The following is a 14,183-nucleotide window of genomic DNA, read 5'->3' on the forward strand; positions in this document are numbered from 1 at the left end:
GACCCTGTTTCATTATGATTATGCTCATTAAGATTTTATATATTTAGTATCTGTTTTACAATATTTTCATTACAGAGTATTTTATTAAGGTCCAAGTGGCTTGTATTTTTATGGTTGCATCTGGTCTATATAAACCCTACTCTGGTTTAAACAGCTATATATCTCAGAACTGGTCATGAGAGAATTCTGAAGTATAATGTGAGACTTCATATGTGTCATTTGTACAGGTACCCAAAATGCTGGTATCCACTCTGCCTGATACAATCCTGTCATCTCACATTTGGAAAAGTATACATAGATTCATAGATTGTAAAGCCAGAAGGGACCTCAGAAGATCATCGGGTCTAGCCCCCTGCACCAAGCAGGAAAGGTAACTGGAGGTCAGGTGACCCCACCAAGGTGACTGTCTAGTCTCCTCTTGAAGATTTCCAGGGTAGGCGATTGCACCACCTCTGGAGGGAGCTTATTCCACAGTCTGTACACCCTGACTGTGAAGAAGTTTTTCCTAATGTTGAGCCTGAATTGGTCTTCCAGGAGTTTGTGGCCCTTACTCCTGGTTTTCTCCTTGGGTGCCCTGATGAACACCGAGCCCTTGATGTACTCCCCTAGTGTAGTGGTAAGCTGCTACCAGCTGCCCTCTCAGCCTTCTTTTCTTCATGATTTAGGCCATGTGTCGACAAAATAAGGGGCGTGTGCGCGTAACATTTTAAAGTGGGCTAAATGCTTTTGCACTACTTTAAGGGTGTTAGTGTTTGCACACCTCAATGGTGTATATTGCGCATTAATTCTGGCTGCTGTAGCAAATTTGGTGGAATAATGCACCTTAAACAATTTGGGGCACAGCAAACTAAAACTCCAAGGATTCCTCCTTGTTTGCTGCCCTACCAGCTGTGAAACGAAGCACCGGGCTCCCATGCAGCTCAGGGGCTCTGCAGGAAGCTCTGTAGGTCACCTGGGAAGGCAGGCTCTGCCCAAGAGAGGAAGAAAAAAAAAAAAGCAGCGAGCCTGATCTTCTTTCTCCGCCCCACCTGGAGCCTGCCTGAGCTGTGCCCCTCCCCACCGGGACCACCTGAACTGGGTGCGTGCAGGCAGGTGCCGCCTGGAGGGGGGCCACCACTGCCACAGAGGAAAGTACCAGCCCCCACCCCGCAGCCCAGGGATCACTCCACCCGCTGGCAGCTTGCCCTCCCCTCCTCGCCGCCGGAGAAGCAGGTAAACTTGGGTGTGTACATAACACAGGGGTTTAATTGGCCCAAAGTTGAAGTGGTGTTTTTAAAAAACCCACTGCTTCAATGTAGGGCCCCCGTTTCATTTATACGCACCAATAGAGTCCCAGATCCCTCAGCCTTTCTTCATATGGCTTGCCATGTAAGCCTCTGATCATATGGGTGACTCTTTTAAGGACTCTCTCAAGCTTGTCCATGTCCTTGTTAAAGTGTGGTGCCCAGAACTGGACACAGTACTCCAGCTGTGGTCTCATCAGTGCTGAGTAGAGCAGAAGAATCACCTCCTTGGTTTTGCTGGAGGTGCATCGATGGCTGCATGCCAGAGTATTATTTACCCTACAGGCTACAGCATTGCACAATAAGTTACTGTGCAGTAAATGCACATGTAGACATGTCCACTGTTATGTAAGTGAGCTTCAAGAAGTGAGCTGAAAAAGGGGTTTGGGTATTAACTAGTAAGTGGTCTGGTGGTTAGAATACTCTGCTGGGAAGCAGGAGATATAGGTGTAAACTCCTCTGTGCCTAGAAGTTTGGACCAGGTACAGACATTACACTTGTACCAGTAAAAAAGTGATAGGAAACTGGTCTATACCCATAATAGAACAGAAGTTTGGCACATGTAGACTGTTTTAAAAATGAAAGAACCAGATCTAAGGTTTGCCCTCCCAATAAAGGGTGAATGTGTGTTTTGTTTGCTACTGATCTAAACTACACTGTTTACAGAAAACTGTGTAACCAATTCTGCCTCAGGCTTTTTAAATGTCTTTACCTAGCCTTGGTTTCCTGATCCCTGAGCCAGTGTCCTAACCACTGAGCTCTTGGACTGCACAGTGAGAGAACCCCTTCTCCTCTTGTCCCCTGAACTCCTCTGATATCAAACACTTGGCTTTTCTGTGACTAAAGTTTTGAAACTCAGTGTTATGCACTTAACTATACAATTCTTTTCTGCTCTGGAGCCTAAGAGGTCAGAGCATGCTCAGTACAGAAAAATGGAACCATAGCTATACAAATGCAAGTTTAAAACAAACTAACTGCAAGTGCCATGTAAAGATGAAACAGAATTTAGCCCTAGGTGCCCAGATTCCACTGATGTTAAAAAGTATTTTTACACGTGCTCCAATGATGGGAGGGGTGGGGGGCACTTTAATTTGAGTGGCTCTTGGGAGCTGCTATAATTAAAGTGCCCTCAGTGTCTCATATTCAGTGTCCCGCACTTCAAAATGGCGATGGGGTGCTTTTACTAAAGCTCATTTGATAAGCTTTAGTTAAAGCACCTCTGCTGCCATTTTGAAACATGGGGAATCTGAATACACAAGAGGTTGAGGCTGCTGGAGCACTCTAATTAGCAAGCTGCAGCAGACTCAAATTATCAATTTTGCTCTGAAGGGCTGTAACTACAGCATGTCAGAGCAAGAGTCCTGCATGTCTACAGGCACCCAGAATATCTCTGCAAACACTATCTAGAATAATCATTATTTTTAATATGCTTCACAACCTAGCCACTACCCTATCAGATCTTTTAGCTTATCATATCAGCATCCTTTCTCTTAGCTTCACCAGCATTTTTAGCCTTTGCTGTGCATCTCAGTAGTGCACTTTTCCCACAAGCATCTCCATGCTTTCTCACATCTTACTCTTTATATATAGCCCATACTTCTTAAATAAAACTACAGTCACTCTCAAATTCCTCCTTCAGGCCTACTACACACTGCCAGTTTATAAGGATCAGACAGGGGACAACTTTGTTTTGTATATGACTAGGCTTCATGAAAACATACTCACATTGACCCCAATCCTGAAAACCCTTAGGAACACCTGTGTAATCCTGCAGATTGCATATTGTTAAAGAACATGTGTTAATTTGGGCAAAATAATGGCCATAATACCCCTGTTTTCCTCATCTTCATTGTTACCTCCTTGCTGATTTCCCTCGTATTAGTAGCTTAGATTGTGGCTAAGTATAGATTGTCAAATAGACTGAGGCTGAATCGATTCAATCTTCACAGGTTAATCTAAACTGCATAGATTGAACTGATAAGCAGGTGATCAGACATTCACTTTTGATTCTGAAAATGCAGCCATATGCCTGCAGTGGTATCCAGGCCAGAAGCCAGGGGGTGTAAGAGCACACCTCCCTGCTCAGATGGAACAGAGCTTGAATCAAAGCTAGCCCACCCACCCTGTGTGGGAAGGGGTTTTGCAGGAGAAGTGCAAAGCATTTTGGGATGCCAGGGGACTGTGCATAAAGGTCATGTGCTTCCAGAGGCTGGGGAGGCACGGCAAGCTCCCGCAGGTAGCAGCAGCGCTGTTGGTGGTGGGAGTGTGGCGGTGGCAAGTGGTGAGCTCCCGCAGGTGGCCACAGTGCTGTCGGCCTCAGTGGGGATGACGAGCGCCAACCAGTGGTTGGCAACCACCCACAGATGCTGCCAGCAGTGGCAGCAGTGGCCAGCGGCAATTGGGGACCACCCACAGATGCTACCGGCAATGACGGCGGCAAGGAGGCGGTGGCGAGCAGCCACCGCACACAAGCACCACTGGCAGTGTCGGCAGCATCTTTTTGCAGGGGGTGCACCGCTAAACTCAGGGGGTGCATGTGCACCCCCTACGTGTCACCAATGGAACTATGAATTAACTTGAATCTGGAGGGTATCTGGGATAGAAGTTCAATAAACCAATTTAACCTAAATCAGTTAAATCTAATACATTCATCAAGGTTTATCTTAAACTGGTTTCAGCCATTTTGAAAGCAGTTTGTGCGCATTGAACTTCTGTTGTATTATAGATTTGAACCAGTTTCCAGTCACTTATACTGGTTTACACCACTTATACTGTCCATAGTCTGTAAGTCTGTATGTGCAGCAACTATTAGTCTCTTGTCCCTGTTGGTGACCTCTTACCTTCACTTCCTCTACTGAACCATGCTTTGTTCCTAGATCATCTCAGACTGTGGTGCTCTGTCCTACATTTCAGGTATGCATATACAATATTGACATTTTCCCTCAAGTGCTGTGTGGGGTGCAAGTATACATTAATGTCATTCACAAAGAAACTGAAATTGGAGCCTTCAGCAGCTTTTTACTTCTATTTTTGGAGCGCTAAGTTTAGTCAAACACTCAAGATCTAAAGCTACAGGTAGGCAATAATAGTGAAGTTTGCTATAGTGCAAATGGTCCATGAAAGACAATAGGCCTTACCTAAGCCCCAGATAAGTTCTCAGGGGAAAATTCTTCTCCCTACACTATGGATGCAAAAATGCTTTCTTGCAGTAAAACTGGTCTGGTTCTGAGGGCATTTCTGAATGGGAAGATCTGAAGGAATGGGGGAATGTAAGAAAATAATGCTGAAACAGTATTTAGTTTGGAATTAAACCTTCAAGGCCAAACCCAGATGATTGCAGCCATTTGTTTCCCCAGGAACAAGTAGCAGCAGCACACCTTGTGCCACTACGACTTTTCCCTGGGGATCACATGTGCATTGGCACGCAACAGGTTACCCTGCATGGTATAGGGGAGGCTAGGGCCAGCAATTGTGCTGGCCCCAGAAGCCTTACCTGGAGTCCTGGGGCCCTCGGGGGGCTGCAGCTGTGGCGTTCCTGCAGTAAAGAGCCTGGCCAGAGTGTGGCTCCAGCTCGAGTGTGGCTCCAGGTGACCAGGCTCTGGTTTTGAGTAGCATGTGCTGCTGCCATATGCACCAGCATATGCACCAGCATATGCACCATATGCACCAGCTATTTTTTGCCATTTTTTGCCATGGGTTTTTTTGACCCTGGGATCTTCTGGGTTCACAAACCCCCCCTGTGTGGGGCATGCCTGCCTGTGTGGTATGTGGCACTACAGATGGGTCTGTGGCACTACATACTGCATGTACACACTTGTCTGGCCTAAGAGTACAGGAAACCCTCGCTATTCATGGGTTTGGCATTCATGGTTTCAAATATTCGTGAATGCTGAACCCGCATCTTAAATACACTTAAAGGAGCTCCTCGGGAGCTCCACGCTTGCTGCTCCCACCGCGCTCCTGCAGCTGCCAGTGCAGCCGTGTCCCCCCCGCCCCTTGTGCCCCTGGCTGCTGGGAGCACTACGTTCATGAACGCAGACAGCGGATTTCACCATTTGTGGGGGATACGAGAATGTATCCTCCACAAATGGCAAGGGTCTCCTGTATTGCCTTTTGTCTTTCAGAATTTTCAGAACTAAATAACCTGGCAATTTATGGATCCTTTTTGGGTTTTATTCCAGGCAATAGGGCACTTGTGTAACAGAGGCTCTTGCGGTTGTTGGGCTGGAGAAGTGGTTCTGAAGGGATTCCATTCTTTCTGGTAGAGTTTCCCAATGCCTAGCCAAATTAATGTGGCTAAAAGAATGGGCCAGTCCCAAGTATTTTTAATTACTTGCTTTTTTGTGTAAAGTGGGGGATGACTTTCACAGCAACAACATCCTGCAGTCACTACTGAGAACGTGCAACTAGGAAAAGGAATTTATTTTATAGCTAGTATAACTTTGGGGGTTGTTTTCACTCTAAGACTTGAGCAATGAAAAAACACACCTTGCACAGCTACTTCACAGTATTGCTGCCATGTTTAAGGTTTGGGCTCAAACCTTACACTAAAAGGGGGTGACCAGGGCACCAGACTTGAGTGTCTTCGGTGAAGGAGAGTGTGCAGCAACCTTAGTCCTTGTCTGGTCGCCACTGCTTCTGGCAGCCAACCTGCAGCTGCTGCCTCATGTGCTGCCACCACCACCCATCACTCAAAACTGCCTGGTTTGAAAATATCCTCTGTTTGAATCTACTCTCTCTCACACAGCTGCTGTAGTATATCTCCTCTAGCACAGCATAGCTGATAATATAAAAAAAAAAATTCTGAGTTTGAAATCAAAAAGAAATCCATATGGAATATATGTTTTTTTGGTGGACATTTTTTTGCCACCCTTTTGCCACCCTTGTAATTTTTTTGATACCAGAAGCAGCATTTCCTATTGTTAAAGGGCTATGTTGACAAATTAAGAGACTTGCTTCAAATAAAGTAATGCTCTTTTTAGTGCAGATTTCCTTTTGGTATTAGAATGGCTATGTTCTTTTTTAAAAAATAGAAATACTATTCCTAAATTAGTGATTGCAAAGATTTAAATGGTCTGAAAAAGGCAATGCATGTTAACAAACTTAGAATTTTAAATGTTAAATACTGTATTTTTGCATGAAGTATTTTTAAAGGCATGCTTTTTCGGAGCCAAGAAAAGTCATGTTGACCTCTGGATAGAATCGGCCGATGTTCAAAAGATTTGACCTGGAAGTGTAACAGTACGTGATTGGCTGGCCATGGAGCATGGAAAATAAGGTTCATACTGTACAGTAGTTGAGCAATAAGAGACTATCTAAGGCTGTCTAATGTTTTATAGGGAAGAACAGCTGCCAGCAGATGGCAGCAGAAAGGAAAATTAGGCACATAATATAAGACATAGTGGACAAAAGAACTCAGATTTCTAACAGCCTAGTTTCACTAGCTGTTATTGACTATGCAAGGTAACTTAGGGCTTAATTGAAAAGAGGAAATGTTTTGGACCTGTTAACTTTTTATATCTGGTGTACAACAATATATCCTTAAACTACAAAGAACTGTGCCTCTGTGAGTATATAAAATGTCTGAGGAAGTTTTAACAAAAGGTAATTTCTTAATATGTTTGCAGTGCTGTTTGCTATAAAACTTCTCATATTTCACTGATTGTTTAATGAGCAAAAGTATTAATTCTGATATCCTGCTCAAAAGTAATTATGCCAATGGATACTATCTAAATCATTATTTTTAATTAGGATATGTACTTAACCATAGCTTGAAAAAAATATTTTAATTTCTTTAGGCTCCTTCTTTGCACATATTTTGAGCAGAATGGCAATTGATCTTCCACTTTTGTAACAAATGTATATGCTGTGAATGTGTTTCTTTTAGAATCTGAAACAGGGATTACAGAGACTGCCTAGATTTACTTTCACTTTTAATCATAAAATTTACTTGAGTAACGTGCAGTTTTTGGGACAGTGTACAGTACATTTCACTATTCATTTTTGTCAAACTGTGCTAAGTATATTTTTTATTATTAAAGAAGATATAGAATTACCATAAACAATATTTCCTTTTTTTATAATATGTATGTGTGTACAACTACATTTATTGTTGCTTCATTTGTGATTTATGTATTGTCCGAGTCATCCTTTCATGCCTTTCCAAGCTAAAGTTCTGTAAAAAAATTTAAACAGGATTGAGGCACAGAAGAAAATTTCTACATGTCCCTCCATACCCTTACACCCAATAAAAATGAAAGGTAAGGAAGATGTTTTATTATTCCTAATTGGTCTGTGTAAGCATTTTTTTTTGTTTTGTTTTATTTTGTTTTGCCCCCTCTCCCCACCCCACCCCACCCCCCTTGCCCCCAGGAGCAAGGGATACACTACTAAAGCTAAAGGAGCTCTGTGTCTAAGTTAAACAGATTTGGAATTGTTTTTTAATCTGCAAAGTCTGCATTGCACAAGCTCCCTGCTACTTAGGTGGTGATTTTCTCTGGTGGCTTGTATTAAAAAAAAATGTGCAAGAATAGGCAGATTAAATGTTGGTTAAGTATGGACATCTTCCCCAGTGTGGTTCAGCATCCAGTCCTTTTAAACTATCCTTTCTGAAAGTTCATTGTAATTGAGATTTTAGAAACTTAGCAAATTGCATTTTGGAAGAGGGAGGGAGGGACGGGGGCTTGAAACTGATGATGTTATACTAGGTATATGCAAAAAATGAATGCACATCCCTCTTCTCAGACTGAGTGTGACAGTTATGATTGTAACAGCACAGCTTTTATAGCCCTTTCTATAAGCTGTCTTTTTAAAAGGATTTTTCAAGTGCTAAGTAAATTCATTTTGACAGTTTTAGTGATACAGAACTTGGTTTTCCTAGCTTCGTTCAATACTAAAGGCATTCTCTAGAGTTGTTTTATTTTAATTGACTCAAAGGTCAGTTCAAACAAGTTATTGTCCTACATTGCTTCATACAGATTCTGTTGTTTAAAATACTTGAAAGAAGGAACATTGCTTGGTAATCAAAAACAGAATTTGCAATTGGACGGCTGTCTTACAGACACATGAGGGAAACAATGAAGGCCCACTGTGCCAGTAGTACAGTGTGCAGTGCAAAGCAGATATCATGCTGCAGTTTACTTGCCATGCTGTAGATGAGCTGCAAACATATACTTACCATTAACCATGTGGCATTTGCACATACTCAGATATCTTTTTGTTGAGTGTTTCTATAGTGTCAATTTGCAACGCTGCCTATTAATATGTTATCCATGTGAACCTGGCACTTTTTAAATCTAGAAGTAGAGGAGTATGTGGCGGAAGTTAAGAAATTCCATTGACCCAGTTGAATATACTTACAGAGGTTAGAATTGGGGCCAGGATATTTGAGTTCTACATGTAATGTTTCACTGCTCAGCCTCTTTTGAATGGCATTACCTCATCTTGAATCCATTCAGGAAAAGAGTTGCAAATCCCACAAGAACAAATCTCAGTTATCCAGGGTCATTGCATGAACAGGACATGAACAAGTGCTTTTTAGATTTTCAGTGATAAAAAAGATGCCTTTTTCATGTGATGCAACATTTTAGCTCTTAATTTCTCATATTAATTGATTTGATTTGCAAATAAGTCAGGTTTAATTAATTTTTGGTGGTTGTTTATCTGTATGTATTTGATATATGTCAAGTTCAAGTAACTCTGTCCTGGGAGTTGAGGTAAAGGGAAAGTGCAAATATGCTAAGGTGCTTTGTAAAATAATGGCTTTATGTGACCAAATGACATCAATTGGAACAAATTACATACTGCTTCCAGTGATGTAATCCAGAAAGTTTGAATTGCTCTTAGGGCTCTCAGCCTGAATGAATTATTTTTCTTTGAGATCTTCACCAGTAATCAGCTTTTATATTGCAAGCAGCAGGTTTAGACTGTGTTTATTTCTGCAGTTTAAAACCATTTCAGGTAGAAAGCAGGTAGGAAAATGAATCATGTCTTTTGAAATTGCTAGTTTGTAACAATTTTGGATTTTAAAATATTTTCCTTTGTTTACACTAAGGTTTGAGTTGAAATAGCAGTTTGCCTTTGATATTTCATATTTTTAATGCTTATCTGTTGCCAAAATAAGATAAGCCAAAAACAGGCTTGGAAAAAAAATGAAATAAAAGTTAAATAAATTAAATTTGTTTATATAATGCAGCAAAAGTGAAATACTATGCTTTGTGCACACATGCAGATGAATTTACCAACAAAGATTTAAACTATATGCAACAGGTGGTAACAAATCATTTGATATACAAAATATGTAATTAAAGGCATTCATTAAGAAATTAAACAAAATTGAATCTTATGACTCAGATTCTTTTTTCCTGAATCATCTAGATTTTTAATTAAAATCTGCTACCATTAACATTGTTGCAAGAAGTAATATTTACAGTATTTTTAATATCATCTAGGAGTGTTCTGAAATTAAATTGTACTGTATACTTTGTGTATGTAAATTAATCTTTCAAAAGATGCAACAACAGCATAGATATTTTATTGATCCACAACAGCTGGCTTAGTACGTGATTTGAACTGCTTTTGCACAATTATTTCTTTACCTATGGTAAGATGAATTGCCATCTTTAAAAAAAGTTTCTTAATTAATTGGCCATAAAGCAGTCATGCAAAAATTGAGCCAGGTATTAGATTGAAATAAGAAGTGTCCTATACATTGTTAATCCCAATCAAATTTTCAAATTAAGTAAAGGACCAAACTGTTTCACACTTGATCAGTTTGCATAGCACCTCACTTCCAGAGAAGTTGCATTAACTTTAGAGGGATTTTTTTAATGAGAATAATACACTATTCAGCATAAGTCTACTTAGTGGAACCTAGGCCCCAAAAAAGTATTTACAACGTCAGAAGACAATAGGCATTTTGCAAAATTCAGAAATGAAAGACTTCATGAATCTATTGCTATTTTCACTTAATTCATATGGTATAATTTCGATTGTGCCATATAAAATTTTTGAGTAAAATAAAATTTTAAATTGTGGCTTCTTCTTAATGTAACGGTCTTTCATAACTTTTAATAAAATTTAGAAAATGGGAACTTTCAACATTTTTCACCAGTTTTTGCTGTTTGCTGAAAGCATAAATCTTATGAAGTTTTTAGTCTAATTATCACGTGTTTCATACTCTTACTGAGTATTGACAGTAGTCTCCTTCTCTCGCAAATAGTCTAAAATTTAATTTTAATTAATGTTAGTAAGACTAGAAAAAAGTTTTACTTGTTTCCTATGGCTTTTTTAATTATTACACTTTAAAAAACCTTCTAAACATGCATTAAAGATCTGAGTTTCAACAATCAATCTTTCTGAAATTATTTAAGCAAACAATACTTCTGAGGACATTTTTCAATAATATAGGACTCAAAGAAATGGCTTGCAAATAAGACTCTTAAAAAGCCTTTCAGTTTTCATTTCCCAAGTATTTAGGCATCTATAGAAGTGAAAAAATACAAATGTTATTCTTTAAATATCTTATAATATCAATAAATTTAGCCTTCCACTATAGTATAGTACATTTAGTGGCACAGGGGGTAAAGAGAACTACTAACAGGCAAGAGAGGAAAACTGTTATGTTCCATTTTTCAGGAACAAGAGTGTTCATGTATGCTGCAAAGAAATGAATTTGGGAACAAAGAAAAGAACATCATCTTTAAAAGAAAATCTGTCCAAATTTTGGATACCACAGCTAAATCTATGCTGGTAGACCATATCTGTGTGGATCCATTTGCAGCAGTCTAATTTTACTGTAGTCATGGAACTCAATTGTTCATAGAGTGAATTTTCCATGTACGTAAAGCTGGCTAACTGCATTGAAACGCCATACGTGTGCCTCCCTGCACATACATACATGCTATGTCTTATAGACAGTTTGGCCAGAGCTACAGTATATTACCCATCCGCCTATTCATCCATCTTAAAATTTATTGCAATGCTCAACTTGAGGACTTTTAAATATGTGCCATTAAAAACAAAAACAACCCTTACCAAAACACTTCTTCCTAAATCCAAATCTCACATTTTCTTGATGTGATAGACCACTGATCATTTTCAATGTCTCTTTATTTCCACGCTGTAAAGTCTGATAAGTTACTAGAAATGGGGGATCAAGCGACACCACAAATGATATCAAGTTGTACCACTGGGATAAGAAGCTTCCTAAAACCTGCTGGGATTTGCTGCTAGCTTCTAGTCCAGTGGAGTCCCAAGATATTACATTTTTAATTTGTGACTTTTTCATAGTTCTTCTGGAAGTGTTTTACATTTATTAATTTTAATTTTTGTTTCCCTCTAAGTCATGCCTAAACTAACTCATTGGCAAATTATTTGCTGTTATGCCAGCAGAGAATTTGGCCTATATTAAATAAGGTACCTGGCCTTACTGAATGTCACCCAAATGTAAGCCCAGTTAATTTTTTTTTTTTACAAACATTTCTAAAATATAAGGAGCCCCCTTTGAAGTTGTTTGTATCTTTGTGTTTCTATTCTGCTATTAGCTCCATGAGACAGTCCTTGCACAATGACTGGCATAAATGCTTATGGTTGTCAATGACCTGCCTTCCACTGGCATTCTTTTCCAGGTGGCAGCACTACTGCCATTGAGCTGAATATGTGCATCTCCATTGACAAGTCCAAGGGTCCTGAGTATTTTCATTTCTCAGTGGGCATGTCTGCACATGACACTACATTGCTGTAGCTACACGCTATGGAGACATAGCTTGTCACTACACCGATGTAGCGACAGTGGGCACAAACCATGATGCTGATGCTACATTGTCATAGTGACAAGCTACCTCACTATAGCGACATAGCTGCTAAAAATAACGATGCGCCATCATTTAGTACTTCCTAAAGCAAGTACTAAAAGACAGTGCATTAACAACTGCATGTGGGGGGCACACGGGGTGTGGGGCACCCAGTATTATTTTGTATATTGTTTTGTGTTGCTCCTGCTTTTCCCCTCTTTTTCTCTTTCTGCTCTTTGGTGCATGGTGAATGAAGAGATTGATGTTATAATGTAACACAGTCTGACTTTCAGGTTCTATCATGGTTGCCAATTTTAACTAGGTATCAATAATATTACAAAGTCATATTACAAAGGACATGTTTACTGCTTAACATTGTTCAGATCCTCTTGATTAGTATACCTCTAACCCCAGTTCTTCTCAGGAACAACCCAGGACCTGCCTCTGATATTCGGAGACAACTTGCCTGGCTGCCTGGCTTTCTGTCTCTTTATTGCTACATGTGGTAAAGCACTGTCTGTCTTCACTCAAACTTCTCCTTTGTCTTGAGAATGTTAATTACTTCTTTTCTCTTCCCACTTCCATTCTGGAATGCTCAGCTACTTCAGCAACATTCTCTGAAGCCACTTTTGACTTCTTCCATCTCCTCTCCCCTATTCTTTCAACAGACTGATAGTAGATGAGGTTAGGTGCTTGTTTGAATTTACAAACCACTTTTCACAGCCGGCCTATGAACTTCATTTCATCAGCCTCCTAGGTAAAGAAACTCATGGATTCAATATAGACAGTGGAATTCTGACACACTGCAACTTGCTGGACATCTGACTTCCCAAGTACCTCTGCACTTTTACCTGTGCTGCTACATTCCACTCCCCACTAGCCTGTCCCTTACCCCCTGACGCCTCCATTTCCATTTTCACCATAGAAGCTATGCCCTTGGCCCACATAGGCAGCGCCTGTGGTGGAGGAGGAGACTAGCTGGTGGATGGTGTGCTAGCATGGGACAGTGGACCCCCTCTTCCATGTCTCCCTGTCTCCGCTGTTCTACTTCCCTGACTCTCTTCACCAGCACCTCCATCCACTGATTCAAGGTTTGACTGCTGCATACGCTGCTCTTCACCCTCAGGGTCACACATGGTGGCCAGCACATGGACCGTACTGGACCGCAAGAGATCAAGCCATTTCCTGATGCCCTCCTTCAACCGCCTCACCAATGCCTGCATGTCTAGTGACAGCAGCTTCCCCCAGCCAAAAACATTGATCCCCTGGAAGTTCTCCATTTGGCTCTGAAGTTCCCTCACTATGGGGATCACCTCACTAAGGAGGGCATTTGCAGCACTGAGGGTCTCGGTGGCCTCAAGGAAGAGCTTGAGGACCACCAAGATCTGGGAGATGGTATCCCACTCAGCTTTGTTACGGGGGCAGCTGATCCCAATTTCCCCAAGCAAGGCCACCCATTCTGTTGCTCCACCAGTCTCTTGAGCTTCAGGTATGTGGAGTTCCACTGAATCTCCACATCCTGCATGATTTTGTGCTGCGGGATGTTCAGCTCTGTTTGTTTGTCCCACAGCATCTTGCCCACCTTGATGCTCCGGTGAAAGTAGCCTGTCACCTTCCTGCATTTGGAAATGAGCTTGCTGGTGGAACTGGCGCCATCACTGGCAGCCCTGTCCCCCTCCAAGGCATCCTTGACAACAAGGTGTAACTTGTGTGCCACACAGCAAATGCCAACATAGTTGGCATCATAGAGCACCTTAACCATATTGGCCCCATTGTCAGTGACCATGAACCTGCAGGTGAACTCACCCTGCCCAGCGAGCCACCCCTGCACCAAGTGGTTCATAGCTCCCATGATCTCTGTTGCCATGTGGGACTCATCCATCACCTTGGCTTGAAGGAGAGCCTACAGATGGCCTGACTGGTCACACCAGTGACCTGTGAGAGAGAGGTAGGCATGATCGCCACCCCGAGTGCTCCAGATGTCCGAGATGAAGTGTAAGGCCACCTGCAGACCTGCTTTGCACAGCTGCTCCCTCAAAGACTCCCTGCATGCCTCATACAGGGAGGGCACCACCATCCTGCTGACGGTGGTGTGTGCAGGCACTTG

The 14,183-nt window shown here is 41.4% G+C and overlaps 1 long non-coding RNA gene across 2 annotated transcripts in view; it reads left to right on the forward strand.

The window, feature by feature from the left end:
- Positions 1–6,656: 6,656 nt before the first annotated feature.
- LOC102373340 overlaps positions 6,657–14,183 on the forward strand; it is a 14,816-nt gene continuing 7,289 nt past the window's right edge. The window contains exons 1-2 of one of the 2 annotated variants that reach the window (XR_324828.3): positions 6,657–6,887; positions 7,479–7,543. This is a non-coding gene — a long non-coding RNA (uncharacterized LOC102373340). The remainder of the gene's footprint in view (positions 6,888–7,478; positions 7,544–14,183) is intronic. The other variant, XR_001358702.2, reaches the window with a different exon arrangement.

Source organism: Alligator sinensis, unplaced genomic scaffold (genome assembly GCF_000455745.1).
Source record: "Alligator sinensis unplaced genomic scaffold, ASM45574v1 scaffold91_1, whole genome shotgun sequence".
In the NCBI taxonomy this organism is placed as follows: Eukaryota; Metazoa; Chordata; order Crocodylia; family Alligatoridae; genus Alligator; species Alligator sinensis.